Source organism: Carassius carassius, chromosome 34, assembly GCF_963082965.1.
Source record: "Carassius carassius chromosome 34, fCarCar2.1, whole genome shotgun sequence".
NCBI classification, from domain to species: domain Eukaryota; kingdom Metazoa; phylum Chordata; class Actinopteri; order Cypriniformes; family Cyprinidae; genus Carassius; species Carassius carassius.
Genome location: NC_081788.1, coordinates 11,789,516 through 11,795,515, shown reverse-complemented (window position 1 = coordinate 11,795,515; position 6,000 = coordinate 11,789,516).

Here is a 6,000-nt window from a genome sequence, read left to right as displayed (position 1 = left end):
ATCATTCCACATCACTGCAGAATTATTGACCAGGTGTTTACAAAGTGAACATTCAAAAAGAAATCAAACACCCTTTACAAAAAATGGTAAAACAGCGATGTAGGATGATTCCCACCTGATGTGGGACCTGCAACAGAATGTTCGGCCTTTGGAGAGGTATTTGGAGGACTTCCTGAAATCTTTCCCATCAGGTGTGTTGGCACGAAGCCTCACTCGGTGCGTGCTTTCAGTTGGGACTGGATGAGGAAACTAATCGATGCATATATCCTGTGTGTGATTTGCCTTTGGTCAAGGTGATTAATTTCATCCTCCATCTAAATGGTTAAAATTTTGTCGTAGAGGAAAATAGGAGTTGTCTTCATCCAGCCCCATCTCAGAAATGCTTGGCTTGTCCAACTCACCTCACACCAGTACCCTCCACATGCCTTACCAATTGTTCTGTCCATTCATATCCTCTCGAGTTTCCCCGAGCCTGTAAGTGGAGTTCCAACAGAAATCCGCCTGCCTCCCTTCCTCTGTGTCCAGCTCCTCCCGAAGTGGCAGCTTGCGTTGCAGAACCTCCTGAAGTGGCGGTGTCTGCTCCAGAATGGTCTCCAAAGTCAGCTCCAGAATTCTCCGCCGAGCTCAACCGGGAGCCCACTCACGTCCCAGAGTTCAATCAGGAGCCCACTCATGCCACAGAGCTCAAACTGAAGCCCAGCCCTCCTAAGTCTCCTGAATCTCAGCTTGTTCCGTCCAGCTCTCCTGATTCTCCTGAATCCCAGCTGTTCCTCTACAGCTCTCCTACGTCTCCCGAGTCTCCACTGGTCCAAATCAGCTCACTGGCATATCAGTAGTCTAGGAAAGGTCCTCCCAAATGTCCTTCGTGTGCTAGCTCCACTCCGCTCCAATCCAGAACCCATCTTGGCCCGAAGGCACCTAGTGTCCCCCAAGAAAATTGTTGTGTGTGTGTTTGGGGGGGGGGGGGGTTGATCCATCCTCCATGACCTCCAGAAAGGCCGGCTCACCATCCTGTGTAGCTGAGCCTAACCAGCCTCCAGGGCGCCCACCCTCCCACCTCTCTGGATAGTGTTTAGTGTGAGGAAGCACTTTCTGTGGTGGTGGGTGGTTGGGGGTCACCCTTTTAGTTGTATTTAAGTTGCTCCTTTTCTGTCACTTGTTGTTTGGTCACCATCATACTAAGTTGTGTTTTTCCTTGATTATCTGCCTGAGTTTGTAGTCCACTATTAAATTGAGAGTTTTGGACTTTCTCTGCTGTCTCCTTTGCCTTGCTTCCATGACAATGAGGCAATACACTTTAACCAAATTTCGAAGACAACAAACCTAAATATGAATTAAATTGAAATGTGTAAGATGTAACACCTAGTGCTACTTCAATAAATGAAAAAACACCCAGCTAATTGTTCAACCAATTGCATTTAATATAAATTTAATTTATAACACATTTTCAATTAATTGCAACTAAAATGCAATTAAGTGTCTGAAAACATGACATTAATTCCACACTTAGGCATATTAAGTATATTATTTCAGTATTAAACATTCTTTTTGATTTAAGGTGTGCAAATGTGTACTTACTTTTAAAGGAATTATATCACTGATGTTGTATAGGAAAGAACTGTCAAGATACATTAAAAAAATCATTCTTGTTCCACTGAAACAATTACAGTATGTGGGTTTGTAAAAGCATAAAGTTGAGTAAATAATGACAGGATATTTGTTTCATAATTGCTATTAAATCATAGGTGAACTATTTATTGAAGGTCACAGTGTTATTGGTCAGATGATGATTTAAGTATGTGGGGGGAAAAGTTCAAGGAATAGGTTACAAATACAGATCAGATTTTTCTCCATGTCTCTCTCGGTCTCCTCCTATTTTTTTAACTCCAGAGAATGCTGAGCTGTAGAGATAACGGGAGCTGCAGGAGTAGAAAATCAGCTTCAAAGAGCTCAGCCTCTTTTCATCTCCCACAAACACTTCAGATGAGCAGCTCAGAGAGGGAGGAATGAAATGTAACCTTGATCAAAATGATGCATGTTCAACCGGTGCCATTTTGTTTGTGTGTGTCACTGTGTGTGCACTGCATTGCAACATGAGATTCATTTTAAGCATTCAGTTACACTTTAATTTGTTTTAAGAAAAAAATATAGTTATGGTGATGCTGATGTTTATTATAATTTGAAATATATTTTGGCCTCTTACTGTATGTCAAAAAGTATCATGCCCCCTCAGATTTTGTGGCAAGTCATTTTTAAAAGTTTCAGGGGGAACATGCATGTTTAGTGGTCAAGTTGCACAGAGAGAAAAAAGAGAGAGTGAGAGTGCTAAACATGTCATGAGAAGATTCTTTGAGCAACAGTTGTTACCTGACCAAACAATGTCACTCAAGCTGAAAATAAAGAGCACAAAACCTCTAAGTGAGGCATCAGACAATTGTTCTACAGATCAGCATCAGATGTCCACTCTTGACAGGAATAGATATATCAGCAGCGAAGTAATCAGAGCTGACATTTAATCAAGCTCTTAAAAGCCTTCTCTCCTCTATCTGAAACAGCCTTAATTGATCCACCTTTGTGGACTGACTAAGCTAGATGTTGTGAGAATACCAGATTGTCACGGGGATGAAGGAGGATGAACCCAAATGCAGACAGTAGTCACAGCAACACAGTTTATTGTACAAAAAAATAGGAAAACAAAACCCACGAGGGGGCAAAACAAAACAAAAAGGCAAAAGCCTCGACTAGGACTTGACTAAGACTTGACGAAGACTACACTAACAACAAAACAAATAACATTATACGTAGAACAGAACTCTAGACAAAATACTCCCAGCAAGATATCATTAAAGAAAGACAGAGACAAAGCTTCACAACACTTGGCAAGACTTGACAGTATATGACAACGTTAGACAACATTTGGCAATGAACCGACAAAGGGACAGAGAAACACACGAGGTAATAAAGGGAGGCTACTAATGAACACAACAGGTGGAACAGGTAAATCAATGATGACAAAACTAGGGTAACAAGGGGGGCGGGGCAAGGAAACGAGACAACACAAGCACATGGCCCAAAGACAAGGCCATTGTTAAGGCCACATGCTTGTACACAAAACACGGGCCTGTCATGATCCTGCCACAAGACTAGAGAACAATCAGGACATGAAGGCAGAATCATGACACCAGATGTTAAACTCTCATTCACTCTCAGCCTGTGACTGACAACTAGACCTGAAATGCTGAATGCCCGTTTGAACCCTTTTATATTTAAATGCAGTACTGAGAGCTCTTTCCTTCGTATTTTGTTTATAATTCTTTAAGTCTTCACAGACTTGAACGATGCTACAATCTAGGGTTTTTGAATCTCTTATATCTGCAATGTGCTCTGCTCGATAAATCCTCAAAAGCCATGAAGGCCCTACAAATCCAATCACAGTGTTGAATAAAAGAGATTGGTTCTGACTCCCGTTGTTAGTCCTCTGAAAGCGATGGCTTTATCAATAATCATTTGAGCAGGGAAGCCAACAAAGTAAGACACAGGAGTGGACATGGATGAAAAGTGGAAGAGTGGAAGGATGAAAAAAAGAGAAACCATTTGTATTATTGTTTCAGTGCAGCGAGCTTTCATTCTTCAAATCCAATGACCAGTCTGTCTTCGGTGGAGCAGAGAATTACACAATGCAGAGCACCAGCACCATTTCACTTTCTTTGGCTGTAGGCCTCACTGCCACCGTGACAGAAAATAGAGTCAGGTGCTGCTTGACCTGTTTACACTTTTCACTATTTCAGTAAACAAAAATCTTTAATCAACATTCAGCTACTGCACAATGGATTTTATTAATATTAATATTTATAGTTTAGAGTCTAGTTAGAGTATAGTTTCGTTTATTTATATTAAGAGTTTATCAAAGAAATTAAAGATTTTATCATTTAATAAAAAATGCATTAAATTTATTGACAGCAAAATAAAGACATTTATCATTTTATTAAAGTCTGTTTCAAATAAGTTTTTCTTTTTTCTTTCTGTTAATCAAAGATCTTTAAAAACTGTTTTGTTTTTTCACCCAAAAATATGAGGCAGCATAACTGTTTTAAGCATTTATCATAGTAAAAAAATTTCCTTTGAGCAGCAAATCATCATATTTGAATGATTTCTGAAGGATCACGTGACACGGAAGACTGGAGTAATGGCATGAAAATGAAAATTCAGCTTTGCAGTCAGGAATAAATATATTTATTTAAAAATGTATATATTATATATATATATATATATATATATATATATATATATTTTTTTTTTTTTTTTTTTTTTTGTAACAATTCTTCACAATATTGCTGTTTTTACTGTATTTTTGATCAAATAAAAGCAGGCTTGGAAGCACAGTACTTTTAAACAGTATGTCGAAGTAAAATTAATTTACTTCATGTTACTAAATGTTACCTTTCACAATGAATGATTTTACTTCCTTAAAGTGACCATCATATCATTTGTCAATTTTATCTGGAATGATGTTTCCAGTTGTGCCTCCTCACTCAAGTTGGTTCTTTTTTAATTTTTTTTTTAATTCCCACACCTAGCTATGAAAGATGTAGATGCAATGTAATGTAATACACACACACACACACACACACACACAAATACATACATATATACTTTTCATTTCAAATATAATAAAAATATAAAGACTACAAAAACTTTTTTTTATTGCCTAATTATCTACAAATCAAAGTCCGAATGAAGTCTATAAATGTAATGTTTTAGGCTGAATACACTGCAGAAATCACGTTAGAGGTTTAAATCAAACCTCATTCCAGAATGCTGGAGGAATATCAATATCTGCCTCACAAGCACTGTGAGCAAACAAGCCCTCTTCAAGCGGATTCCTATTGGTCCATTCTGCAAGGCTTGTTATGGTGAGCACTAAGTGGGAGGAGATGAAAACAGAGGGGGGCTGGTTGGATGCATACAGTACCAGAAGAATTGAAGTGAACAAGAAAAAAGAGAGGGAGTAAGAGAAGGAGCGTCTTCATTTGCATTAATTTAGAAAGGTGCAGTGCAGTGATAAGGAACATCATTCCTTTAGCTCATTAATCTAATGTAAAAGCCAACCTACCATTTTGTGTTGTAACCCCCCACCACCCACTCTTCACCTCAATCCTCTGCTCAACCCCGCTAAACTGTTTATACAGGAACATACAGTACCTGACTTCCTCCATTAGATCAAGAGACATGCATGTTCTCCTGCCTCATTACAAAAATACTTTTCTAGCAACTTGAAACTGAAGGCATCCAGCAAGAGCCAATGAGACGCAAGCTGTATTCTATGGTTAAATCGGTCCCATAATGATATAGCACTCAGTCGAGAGAAGAGGACTGTATTTCCTCAATAAATAGCCCAGACTAGTGTGATTACGGCAGAAAAATATTAGAAGGGTACAGACTCTCACATCTGTCTCTCTGAAAGTGTCAGGGGACACTTTCATTAAAACCCAGCTGTAGACAACCAACAAGGTGGCAGTGGCCTTTGCACAAGATGGGATTTGAGAAACCATATCTGCATTTTCAGGTTTATAAAATGCAGATTTATTGATTAAAATGCTAAAAGTTAAAGAGGCAGTATAATCCAACAAAAGTAGTCCATTTTTTGAAAGGTAAAAACAAAAGCATAATATATGAAATTTACTGACATTAAGATAGACAAGCAAAAATGGTTTGAATTTTGTCATTTTATCAAGACCAACCTTTATTGAAATTGGTTGAACTTAGTAAGATGAAAGATGGTCTGGGAAGATTTTCATATTTAAATAACATTAATAAAATAGCTCCCACGTACTACAGTTGACCCTAAAAGTGACAGAAAGGCTGGTGTGTGTTTTAATATCACTTAATGCTGCAATATTAAATGTTATTTTGGCCATAACACAAATGTTGCCCTCTAAAACCCAAAGCAATTCTCTTTATTACAGATTTTCTGTGTCAAAGGCAATTTTAATAGTTTTT